General features: G+C 39.3%; 1 protein-coding gene across 2 annotated transcripts in view; it reads left to right on the top strand.

The window, feature by feature from the left end:
* Positions 1–1,951: 1,951 nt before the first annotated feature.
* GPBP1L1 (GC-rich promoter binding protein 1 like 1) overlaps positions 1,952–13,601 on the top strand; it is a 29,806-nt gene continuing 18,156 nt past the window's right edge. Inside the window, exon 1 of one of the 2 annotated variants that reach the window (XM_026707138.2) lies at positions 1,952–2,175. The gene's annotated coding sequence lies outside the window, so the exon portion shown is untranslated. Of the gene's footprint in view, positions 2,176–2,196; positions 2,300–13,601 lie in introns of those variants that run through there. The other variant, XM_087929835.1, reaches the window with a different exon arrangement.

Raw genomic sequence — 13,601 nt, 5'->3', positions numbered from 1 at the left:
AAGGGCAGTGGTTGTTACTTAAAATTCTAGAAAATGAAAACATAACATTTATTGTTTGGCACTTTGAACAGTTAGTTTAAATAGTAAAAACATTTAATCTGTATAAATCAACAAAAATAGCATATTTCACATTATGTCTCAGATTAAATTATATTCCTTTTAATTATCTATCTGCTTTTTACTAAACATTTTCCCTTTGTTGTAAGTATAATTTTATCTTATTTGACATAGGGGTACTTTAATTGGCATTAAAGAAAAATGAGCAGAAAAAAAATGAAGCAAATATTTTTGCACAGCAGAGGAAGGATGTATACACATACCATAGTATTAATGATTACTTGGGTGACAGTTTACCAGGTTATTCCAATTCAACCTTGGATTATAAACTAAACACATTGGTTGTTTGTGCAGATCACTTTAACTATTTATTTGATGGGTTAATCTATAGTAGACTTAATTGGTTTCCTTAGGTATTCTGTATTGCATAATGATTTGAATCTTATGCAGACTGAATTTGCACAGGCTAGGCTAACATTTGCTAACCTTGCATATGATTCTGGTTCAGTATGTCCTGTAAAGATAGTTTGTCAACAGTGCTGTCTTGTAAAAATAAAAAGCTAGCTATAACCTATCCCTATTATTTATGGATTAATTCATACTTTGAAGTAATAGATTCCTGGACTGAGTGGGGGAGGAGTGTCTGATATTTCTCTTCCTTTTGAATTATTTTTAATAGAAATGATCCAGTTGTCTAATGACAATTGTTCAGAAATAGAGGATGTTTTTAGAAGAACAGATAATTTACAATTCTTGCCTTTGGCATGCTTTTCTAACTATTTGTGATCATACCTTTTTAGTAGTTTAAAAAAAGACAGATTTACATCTTACCTAGGTCTGACTCATTCAGGAATGTAAAAGGCCATTTACAAAGACATGTTGATCTAACATTTTTCATTCAATAAATAAAGATGTCTTTACACAATACAAACCACAACATCTAAACTAAAACCAAACACTTGTAATGTAACTTTACAGGGGACATGAGCAGCACATAAATTTAATAAATTGTATGACCAGGCTAAGTCCTAATTGATTCGTTTGTTTTAACTTTCTATTTTAACTACAGTCAGTAGTTAACCACCCAGTTTAATAGTAATAATAATTAAATGTTTTTGATGCTTGATTTCCAGTGACTCTGAAAGGTTTACAAATTGTTAAAAAAAATAAAAACAAAGAAACAATGCAAAAAACACAAAAGAAACCAAGATGGCAGACAAACGGGGACAAAGCAAGCTAGAAAAGTATGATTAAGGGTGCTATGCTGGAACTTACCATTTTATTTAACATTGTAGGTACAATACCTACGAACGGATCAAACTTTTTACCAGGTTTTTCTTAAGTAACAGACATTTCGTTAATTTCGAATGAGCAAAAATGTTTGATTTATCGAAAGCACATAGAGAATTGCAGGAAAAAAAATTAAAAACTTTATTATACTGTTTTCCATGGCTCATTTAGTTCCAAACTAAATCGACCAATGCAAATCCTTCCGGTATGCGCTTGGTTTATTATGGTTCAGGGAGTCACGCGAGCCCTGGACAATGAACCGAGTTATCCACGGATAACCGTGCTGCGAGAATAGACACACTACCGAGCAAGAACACCACAAGTCGTACCAATTGGAGATGAGCCGAGAACAAAGCCTGAAAGATATAGTTGCAGACCGAACTGAGCATAACTTAACGCTAACAGAATGATACACGCTCACGCATGCGTAAAAGAGAACGGGCGAATTCGAGCGAGCGTTCCGAAGAATCTTTGATAGGCGGTGCGCGTGCGGCTATTTTGTATGGCTTAGCAAGTGAGCGCGCGTGCGCTCCACCCTTGGCACGGGCAGGGCCAGGTGGGCGTGTTTCTTTCCCCTTAACGCCCCCCTTCGCGTGATAGCCCCTCCCCACTCCGGCCCTCGGCCGGTCCGGGCAGCCATTTTGGGCAGAGCTTTGTTATGATTCGGTCTGAGGAACTGAAGCTACGGAGAGAGTGAGGGGGCGAGTTGGGGCCTGGTTCTGTAAGCACGGCCTTGCGTGGAAAAAAAAAAGAGAGAGAGAGAGAGAAGAGGAGCTGGACTTTAAGGAGGGAGTTGAGTGGCTGCCAGCGTCGGGGGAAGAAACTGAGGTAGGAAGGCAAGGCGAGTCCGGAGTAGGCAAAGGGGGCGGGAGTGTAAATAAGTGCTGCTTCGGGTGCAAGAATTGGGAGAGAGGAAGGAAGGAGGTGGCTGAAGGCCTTTTACATTGATCCGGTCGGTGAAAGAGTGGGTGGGTGGGTGGGGGAATTGTTGGGTGGGGGAGTGGGGAGACAGTGGCTGCGGGAAGCATTTGGGACGAGCGGGTGGAGGGAGAGATGCTGGACACGGGTTTGGGCAGGAGCGGGTGATAGGGAAGGGAAAGGAGTTTCGAGACCCAGTTTCCGTGAGAAATGGAGGCGGAGGAAGAGGAGGCTGGGGGTTTAGGAGGACGGGAGGCGTGGGGGTGCGAGAGAGCTTCGATTGGGCTGGAGAGGGTTGGTAGGCAGCCGCGGTAGGCCTCGAAGTGCAAACTTGAGTGGGATGGGGTGGTCTGGGCGTCTGAAGAGAGGAGACGAGAAAGAGGGTAGGGTATGCCTTGCAGGCAGGCGTGTGTGAGGGGCTTTTTTTTTATGGTGGAAGTGCCGCTGTAGGGAGGGAGGAAAACGGCAGCAACTTCGCGGTGTCGTCGAAAAGAGGGTCGGAAGCGGAGTAGGAAGTGAGAGTTTGGAAGGAGTCCTTGGGTGCCGAGGGGGGTAAACCTGGCTTCGCGAGGCAACCATTCCCTTTCGCGCGAGGGAGCAAAACAGGAAACGTTTAGGAAGGTGGTTTAACTCGGTTTTGTCACCTGTGAAACGGTTTTGGTTATTTTCGAAGCGCGCCCCACTTACTCAGAAAGTAATACCAATGGCATGGATTTCACGTCTGCCTTTTAATTAGAAATGTTTTCCTTTTCTGCAAAAAATATATATATTTTTTAAAGATACGTGAGTTTTATTTTTTGGTAAGAAAGAAGAAATTGACCTGTGCTCAACTAAACCATAGTTTTCTGAATGGATCTGCTTGCCTGTTGTGCACAGCACTAAACCAGAAGCTAACCATATAGGCTAGATTCACAGGACACACTTAGAACCAGAAAGTAGCCAATCACATTTTAACCAGTATATTGAGCTACTCCAGCTACTATTGCTAAAGTTTAAATAAGATTTTTGGTTAGGTAATCCTGAAGTCTTTGGTTACAAATACCTCTGTCAACTTGGAAAGCAGCATACTGTGTTTGGGGAAATGTGAAATGAATTTTGCATAGGAATTGGCTTTACAGTTTTTTATTTTACTGAATGATCACAGATGAGTTCACACAACATGCCACGTTCGAAGCAAACTCCATTTACAATCAATACTTTTGGAATACTAGTTACTGAGTAAGGTTTTAAGCATTTTGTTAACTCTTTACAGAATTTCTGTTTGAAAAAAATCTTGATAAATTTTAAACAGACTACAGACTGGAATACAGTTTGAACCATTGGACTGAATGTATTCATTTCAGACTAGAATTGAGATTGTGAATAGTTTCCTTCATGTAAACTGCTGCTAGATAACCAGAGTTGTTTTGGGCTACTATGAAGGCAAAGTATATTCAACATTTATTTTGATGATACAATGTCGAACAAGAATTTATTCACATTGCTGTCACACATGTGATTTAAGTCCAGGGAATGTTATATTTACACATGCTTGAGAAGAAAACTATTGCTATTATTTTAATACTAGATATAACACACAATAGATATATTGGGTTATATTATTACTTTATAAGTTGAGATTGACTTCTTTAGAGATTTTTTCAGATTGAATTGGTCACTAACTTAAAACTCTTCACTTTCTACTAACTAGGGATATTAATTAAAATATTTTATGATCCTATTAAGAAAAATGGAAAAAATGAAAGCCTGATAAAGTTGTATATTTGGACTGTAAATATTTGTAAACAACTTGAGTTACCCTCACTAATTGTATCTCTAAAATAATGTATATACATATTACATATTTGGCCTGGTTTAAAGTAGACTTTTCATAGTTTGGATGTAGCAAATCAAACCTTGTTTCAATTAGAGGCTTTACTTTCAATGATATCCCTATGTTATGTAATAACCTGCTTGTGGTTGGAGTTGTATTTCCACTATATTTGAACTGCTTAGTTAAAAATCTGGTCCAGAGGCGCTTTGTAGATTTTATGAATATTTGTGGGACTAATCTAAACAAGCTATGGTCTGATACAGGACCACCCAATTTTGGATCAGGAAAAATGTTCCTAGGCAATGATGTTTTATCATATAAACTTAAGATATATAGATAAGAATCCACTTTTTGTACACTAAAACAAATTTTAAAAATCATTATGAATTGTGTCATTTCTATTCATTAAGACATAGAGATTAAGGAGCTTTCCAACACTGGTTGATGAATCCATAACAATTTATGATTGAAGAATAATGGTAGACATATTTAGCCATAGAAAGCAGGTTAGTAGACAACTGCAGATATTCTTGTTAAAATACCATGTAATTGTTGTTATAATCTATGCTTATTAAAGTTCCCAACACCTGTATATATAGTCTTGTGGAAAACAAAACTGGACATCCCTTTACTTTCAATTTTTCTTTTTAAGTAGAGCATTAAACTTCTGAAGTAAATTAAGTATGTTTGTCCAGTGTATTCTTGTGCTTATCTCTTCAAGCAAAAAGTAGTAGTTTACCCAGTTAAGCATTTTTTTAATAATTTGGGTACATATGAACTACTCCTTTTCCTGTTTATTGTACATAGTAGTTGTAAAATGTTATTAGTTTCCAAAAAGGAAACTAAAGAAAATTGTGCTTTAAATTCTCTGTGACACCTATTAAGCAACAGTAAAGCTTCTGTTCAATTTGATTAAATTCATGCTTTTTTTGCACATACTTCATACTATTTCTCATAATTATGTAGTAGCCTGATTCCCTCTTCACAAACTATAAATTAAGTAAGCTATATATTGTTGTAATTAAGAAGTCAGAGTAAGATACATTTACATTTGGATCCTCATAGTGGAGTTCAAATGTTAAAATTTTATTTTAAAGGGACAGAAATGGAAATGTGACCTACAAATATCAAATGGTACCATTGATGTTCATGTGCTGGATGCTGCATGAAAATATAGCTCCTTTTTAACAATTACAATTTTTATCATTTATAATTGTTAGGCATAATTTAGTTGAGTTTTCAATTATTTTCCTAAATATAATAATTGGTTTAAATCTGAACTGATTATATTTTAGACTAATATGGCTCAAGATTGCTTACATTAAAAATTCAACGGAAACAATCAATATATAAAAATTAAATTACGCTATGTGAAGTACATAAAACACTGCAGCCCATTGACTGTTTGAAAATTCAGGTTTCCTTTCCTCCTAAAATAGAGTAGAGAGGGGGAAATGGATCTCTGGGCAAATATTCTGGAGAGCTAGAGCTGCAAAAGGGAAGACATAACTCTGGTGTCTAATAAGATGACATTGTTCAGCAGAAACAACCCAGAGTATGCCAATTCTGATAGATTTTACAGGATGGCAAAGGCAATTGAAGAAAAAGTTGTGAAGATATTCCAGATTTGTAGGCTATTTATGAAATACTAATTGTCTAAAGCATTTTCACTGGATGGTTTAAATAGCACTTGGAGCCAATAACTTATTTTAATGTGTCAGTAGTTAGATATATATTAGATAGTGAAATCAAATATAGATATACTGCTACAGTAGTAAAAGTGCAATATATTTTGAGATATCTTGCCATGGATAATTTCTACTCTGGGTAATCTTCTACATATTCCTAAAAGGTATTGTTCATCAATTTAATGCACTATTTCAAAGTTTTAATGAGAAAAATTCTTGGCCTTGATTTTCTTTAAAGAAAATTTCAGTCTTCAGTAAATGTTTAAAATTTTCTTCAGTTAATGGGATTATTTTGCCTTCTGGAAAATTCCCTCAGGGGATATCCTGGAATTGGCATTTTTGATGCTTGTTGTAAATTAGACATGTTCAACTGCTTGAAAAATACAGACTTCCCTCTTCTTTCTAGCTGCAAAAGAGACATAGTGCACAATAGCATACCAATTTTTGTTTCATTTTATGAATATGCTGAAAAAGAATATAGTGGGAAACTTCAAAATTGTAAGGTAGTTCTTTTGTTGATCTAGTGTTCACTGTATATTTTAACCAATTAATAAAAATACATTATAATTTCTTATCTAGGGAATTGGAATATAGTACTGAGAAAAGTAGTGGTATGTGTAGATAACAGATTTTAATGTCAAGATGTTGATCAACTGTTGATGTTTCAGAATAACTAATGCTAGAGGATTTGACAGTTGATTTATGGAATGATAAGATTTTAATAACTATGAACAGTTTTAGAACGTATATATGTTCAGAAGCATGGGCATAGAATTAGTAATGGTCCAATAAAAGGTCAGTTGAAGACCACATTAACAGATGTCATTGTACATTACAATTACAATTAACTTTACAATTAAATAAATACTATTTTGTATGTATTGGATATTTATATATCTTTTCAAGAATCCCACCTTAATAGGGTGATGAATTATTTGAAGTATATTAGTATTATAAACTAAGAATGGCATTTTAATTAAAACATTTTATCATCTAGATATAGGCTTAAGTGCTTCAGAGTCCCTTACTGTACAGTATTAGAAGACTTAGGTGTTTTTTCTTTTTGAAACAATTTTATTCTTTAGATAATCTGCAAATTTATAACAGCAAGACTGAGGATTATAAAATAATCTTTTCAGAATCACTGGAGAAAGTTCAGTTGGGTGGCTATTTAAGGATGTAGTGAAGGCAACAAAATAAACACTGGTGCCCTCACCATGCAATAGGTGTGTTCATTCTATCTTCTCCAATACTATACCCAAAATGGCTGTTTCAAAAGAGTATTATAGAAATAATAGCACACTTTTTTTAAAAAAATCTATTGACTCCTAATGATTGCCTGGACTGGCCCTTGCAGCTTAATGTCAGGTTTCCAAGTGATGAAATCCATTTAAAAAGAAAAGAGCAAAGTCCATCTTCCAAAACAATTTCTTTTATTTAGGAAAGTATCAAATTGGCAAAGTCCATGGTAATTCCAGATCTGATACAACGTGGAATTATCCCACAATATCAGAAGTTAGAAACAACTCCCCAAAGTCATATTCTCCAATAGAAGTAATTCAGTGTTGCTGAAGTGTTGTCATAAATCTCCACCTCAAGGGGCCTGAAACAGTCAGCTATTTTCCCATGGGACAAAGAATCACCTAGCCTAAACAACTCTCTATTTCCACTCCCCCTTAGGAATGTGGCAAGCCCCAAACCCTTCCCCCATGACCGCCAAAGAAAAAGTAAGAAAAGGAATATATACTAAGCCTAACTAAAATGGCTACCCATGTGTCAATTTCGGCTTGACACTTCCTTGATAAGATTTTAGACATGGTTTCCCATTGCCTGCTCCCTAGGGCTGAAAGAGAATGACTGGCCTAAAGTCACTCAGCTGGTTTTGTGCCTAAGGTGGGACTAAAACTCAAAATATCCAATTTCTAGTCTGGTGCCTTAACCAGTACACCAAACTGGCTCTCTAGAAGCAGCGTTGGAGCAAGCCAATTTAAACTTACCTACCAAGAGTGTTTCTGTGATGTGGTGTGATGACTTGTCGGTCATTTGACCACAGAAATGTCTCCAGACAATGCTGGCTTTTTGACTTAAGAAGCTGAGATGAATACCACCCCCTGAAGAAAGGCTCTGCATGCCACAGGTTCGCCACCACAGCTTTAGAGGATCAATTTTTAGGCCCCTGATCATCTTCATTGCTTTCTCTGAACTTGCTCAGTCTGTCTGAGTTCTTTTTAAAGTGTGATAAACTGAATGAAATATAAAATTTCAAACTGAAATGTATTGTCTGTCCTGTACTGTATTGTCCTCTTTATTGAACCATTACAGTAGTATTTTTTTTTACTTAAGATACTTTAAAAGCTTGTTTGTGTGACAATTCCTCATATTCCAGAGTAGATTATTTGTTCTTACACATTCTCTTTGAATACTTCTAATAAGTTATTGTTATAAAAGTGCTATACTATAGTACCGTGTTTCCCCGAAAATAAGACTGTCTTATATTTTTTGCTACAAAAAAAGGCACCAGGTCTTATTTTCGGGGAGAGGGATGTCCACTGACTCACCTGGCCTCTGTGTGTCATCCCCAGTCTCCTTTTCTCTGTCAGTGGCCTTCAGAAACTTCTTCTGTGGCCAGCAAGGCCTGCAAGGTTTTCCTGAAGGCCTCTGCAGCCAATAACAGAGCTCCAGATTGATCTGTAGCTGATGTTATTGGCTGCAGAGGCCTTCAGGAAAGTTTTGGCTGCAGAAGAAATGACCTGGCTGCAACTGTTCGAAGGTAAGTAGTAGGGCAGCTCCACCCCACTCACCCCCACCCTAGCTTAATTTTTACCCATGTAGCCTGGAGTTGGCGGGGTCTTAATTAGAGCTTATTTTGAGGGTAGGGCTTATATGAGCCAAAGGGAAAAAGATCAAGCCAGGACTTACTTTCAGGGTAGGTCATATTCTCCCATGAGCTGTTCAGAACATCCAGTAGTGGGAGGTGCTTCAGTTTCTTCATGTATAGGCTGGGCTTATTTTGTGGAACGCTCCTCCTCCACGGGACTCCTCCCCAGCATCCCCCAGTTTTGGCTCAGCCTCGTGGAGGATAGGCAGTGCTTTGTTTTCTTCCTTGGCCAAAACAAGAGAATTCGTTAGATTTCAGGTTTGGAAACATCAAATTTCTTCTTTAAGGCTCCTCTAGCCTCTAGAGAACAAACGAGCAAACGACGATTGCCTTTTCCATCTGGCCGTCTGAGCTGGCTTTTCCTTATCAGAAGTATTTCTCAATGCCCCAGGGGTGGTTGGAGGCTTTGGCTTTGAACCACGCTTCCCCCAGCCGCTAATTTATAACCCTTGCCATAGCGATAGCTGCGCCGCTACGGTCGCAGCGGTTTCTTTGCTCCCAACAGCGCCGGGGAGGTTTTTTCCGTTCTAACGAGTCATATCACCTTCCCCTTTCAGAATGCTGCATGGGGTGGGGGGGCATGAGCGCCTGTTTTCACCCTTCCCCACCGCTTTTGGTGTAAGGAGAGAAGCCGTCTGAGACAGATCCCTCACATGGCAGGAGATTGCTGCTGGAATTACCACGTGCGCCAAAAAAGTTAACGACCGGGCACCATTGTGGTACTGCAGACCGCATGGCAGCGCTGAGTACAAATCATTACCAGGCTGTGTGAGGCAATTAAACCAAATAGAGGTTTCTCTTTTAGGAACCCAGAAAAATTTGCGCCCTCGTTTTTGTCTTTATATTTGAGGCCATCGGTCTAATAATTAGTTGGCTAACCCTCACAGCCCTAACTATCCAGCGGCACAACAGCAAACACCAAGGCCAGTGTCCGCCTGTGCATGGCAGCTGTTGAAGGCCAGTAATTTTCATTTTCATTTCTTATTCTGGCTTGTTAGGCATTCTTAATTTGGCTGATTTGGACATTCAATAATTTACCTGTTCTATTGACAATAGATAGATAGATAGATAGATAGATAGATAGATAGATAGATAGATATACAGAAATATATATATAGAAGAGATAATAATGAGAAGAAGAGGAGGAGGAGAAAGAAGAAGAAGAGGAAGAAGAAGAAGAAGGAGAAGAAGAAATAATACTGATAACATTAATAATAAATTATTGAGATACGACTCGTATTATTAAAAAAAGGGGGAGGATTCTATTATCAGGGCACCCTGTCCATCTTTGGATCAGGCCCCTGGGTGTGCCAACCGCCTATACAGAATAGCATTGAATAACGGGCCAAAAACACTGCACGCCTGGACAAGTCAGCTCCTTTGACCACACCAACTCCTTCACAAGAGGAATCAGGGGATTTCATTTTCACCCAGCCTGTAGTCAAGGCAGGCGTAATTCTAGTCCCTCGCATGTTTTCGGATCTGGTGCAGAAGCAGTGGGCATCTACAGCGGTGCACCCCGCCCCCACGGGATACGACAGAAAATATTTCAGTTTGGCTCCCGATTTCTCTAAATTACTGAACACTCCAGAGGTAGACGAACTGAGAAATCAGTAGGTTTAGCATCCTCATCTTCCATCCCCAGTGAAGCGGTGGAGGCGTTAAAGCCGGAGGACAAGTGGGCCAAGTTGGCTCTACACAGGGCCTATCAGTCTGACGCATGGGCCATAAAAGTGACCATGGCCGCATCCTTTTTTATTTGATCCTCACTTAGATGGCTCCGTCACCTAAGGGAACACATTCCTAACTCTAATATTAGAGCGCATCAAGACATTGCCAAATTTATCGCAGCCACAGAATTTTCTGCTGACGCTACATTCCATGCGGTTAAATTTTAATCTAGGGTCATAGCATCCCAGATTACAGTTCAGCGCTTGCTATGATTGGCAAGCCAACATTAAACATAAGTACAAGGTTGCCTCATCTCCCATTTCAGGGGACAGATTATTTGGCTCTGCTCTTTACCCGTTTCTAATTGAGACCAGAAATAAGCGGATACTCCCTTCTCTTTTTCGAAAGTCAGATACCAGAAATACTCAGTCCTTTTGGAGGGGGTCCTTTCGTCCCTTCTATCAAGGACCATATTCAGCAAGATATCAGAGACCCTCTTAATTTCAGGCCAAGACAACAGTTAGAGAGGCCCGACTTCAGGAACAGAAATAGAAGGGGTGGCCAAGCCAAGAGATCCTTTCAAGGGGCAGGAAATCGGTCATCCCTTTGCACAAAATAAAACCATTGATTCTTCTCCCACTGGTGGATGCCTTAAATTGTTCACGGACCAATGGGACTCTTCAACATCTGATACCTGGATCAGAAACACAATCAGATTGGGCCTAGCTCTAGAGTTCCAATCCACTCCTCCAGACTTCTTCATGTCGTGCCCTCTTTCTAGAGATCCAGCTAAATGGACTCTTATGGAAACAGCTATCCAACACCTACTGGAAATATGAGCCATTCAACCAGTAGCTACCAACCAACGAGGGCGAGGTTTCTATTCACACCTTTTTGTTGTTCCGAAGAGTTCGGTGTGTGTGTGTGTGTGGAGAGCAATTTTACACTTAAAACAACCACTTCTTAGTATATCACAAGTTTAAAATGAACACCTTACAATCTATTTTACTTGGCATCAGAGGGGGTGACGTCCTTACATCAATAGATTTGACAGAAGCATATTTACATATTTCAATTAGACCATCCCACAGTAAATTTCTATGGTTCTGTTATAAAAACCACCATTTTGAATATGTTGCCCTTCCTTTTGGACTAGCGTCCGCTAGTGGCTGCCCATCTCAGAGGCATTCCCGTACGACTCCAGTGCTACCTGGATGACATATTAATTTTGTCATCTTCCATTCATCAAGCAATTAGGGACACTCAAATCATGTTACAGACACTAGAACAACAGAGCTTCTCAATTAATTGGACAAGAAGTCCATTGACTCAATTGGTCCACTTGGGGGCAATCATTGACACTGTGGAAGGTAAGGTTTTCCTGTCACTGGACAGACAAAACAGCACACAACAATTAGTTTCTGAAATCAGAACACACAAGAGGGTGCCCTTGGCTGACCTATCAAAATTGTTAGGCAAAATGATGTCATGCATATCTATTATTCCCTGGGCCCGACTCCACACTAGATCCCCCCAGTGGTTCCTGCTTCCGTACCAGTGATCAGGAAGAAGCAACTCCCAAATACAAGGTCATGGTACCGTCAAAAGTCCTCAAATCTCTCCACTGGTGGACCAGGCCAGTCATCAACAGAGATTGCCTGTTCAAGGAGCCCCACACTGATGTACAAAGTAGTTTTTCTAGTAGCGATAACACCCACTCGTCGTATTTCGGAACTGGCAGCCTTGTCAATCAGGCAAGATATTTGTGTTTTTCATTCAGAGTGGTCCTTTGTCCAGGCCCCACGTTCATACCGAAAATTCGGTTTTTCACGGGGCACAAGAACTAATACTTCCTAATTTTTGTCCAAGGCCAAATCAAGGATTGGAGCTACAATGGCTTCGGCTTGATGTGAGGTGGGCATTACAAATATATATTCACCGCACAGCACCTTTCAGAAAGACGGAATTTCTTCGTGTCATTCCAGCCAAACACCCAAGGCTGCAAAGTCTCATCTTCCACAGTAGGCCAATGTCTAAGGGCTGCAATAGCTAAAACGTACCAGACTCAATCATTACAGGTGTCCAAGGCATAAAGCATTCAACCAGGAATACAGCAACATCAGCAGCGTGGGCCACGCAAGCGCCAATAACTGAAAATTGTCAAGCAGCATCTTGGGCCTCTCTATCGCCCTTCATTAGGCATTACAAAATAGATGTATTTGCCTCCACTGAGGCTTCCTTTGGCAGGAGATTTCTGCAGCGGGTCCATAGGGACCAAGAAGGGTTTCCAAGCCAGGTGGAGACCCTCCTGTAGGACAAGCCAAGCTTTGGTATGTCCCACTACTGGATGCTCTGAACAGCTCATGGGAGAAAGGGCATTGGTACTTACCTGACACACCCGTTCTCTTTGACCTGTGAAGAGCATCCAGCCCCACCAAATTTCTGTCTAGTGGGGTCCTGTTTCGGCCAACGAATTGTTAGGGCATACGGGGCGAGGGTGGTCATTCCTCGTCTTCACCAAAACGGGGGGATCCTGAGGAGGAGTCCCGTGGAGGAGGAGGAGTGTTCCACAAAATAAGCCCAGCCTATACATGAAGAGACTGAAGCACCTCCCACTACTGGATGCTCTTCACAGCTCAAAGAGAACGGGTGTGTCAGGTAAGTACCAATGCCCTTTTTTGGGGAAACACAGTATTCAAAATTTCAGAAGAAAAAGCACTTTGCAACTTGATACTGGTTTGCAGGTTTCACTTTGTATATTTGTATGTATACATCAAGATAAAGTAAATAGAATTTTGTGTAAAATGCTTAGAATTCTGAGCTTCGGATTTTCTTTGGACTTGAATAGAGTTCACTGATTTTTCAAACAGAACTTGATTTTAATAGCTTTAATCTATCGATTTCATTGGTATAATTTTTATAGGGATCATTTTGTAAACTTTTAAATCAGAAATGTTTGCTGCTGTAGTGCAACTCAATAGATTTTCTAATGGATTACCTTTACCTAACCCTGTTTTAGATAACTGAATTGTAGTTTAATCAGTGATAATTTTTCCCCTGGCTGTGTCACAAGCTGACTGTTGTGGAGATTTGACAAAATAGAATTAATAATTATAAAAACTGAAGTGTGCATCTAAAATTTTGTATACACTTCAGTGTATTATGAATACTAATTTATTGTAATATATGAAGTTGCTTTGGAAGATTTGCATTACTTTCAGATGATAGTATATTACATTAAATTAAAACTTAAGCTTTTAATTCATAGTACTGTAGTTAAGAAACC

Source organism: Pseudonaja textilis, chromosome 3 (assembly GCF_049901715.1).
Source record: "Pseudonaja textilis isolate UNSWEBS1 chromosome 3, rPseTex1.2, whole genome shotgun sequence".
NCBI lineage: Eukaryota > Metazoa > Chordata > Lepidosauria > Squamata > Elapidae > Pseudonaja > Pseudonaja textilis.
This window is presented reverse-complemented; position numbering and strand designations above follow the sequence as displayed.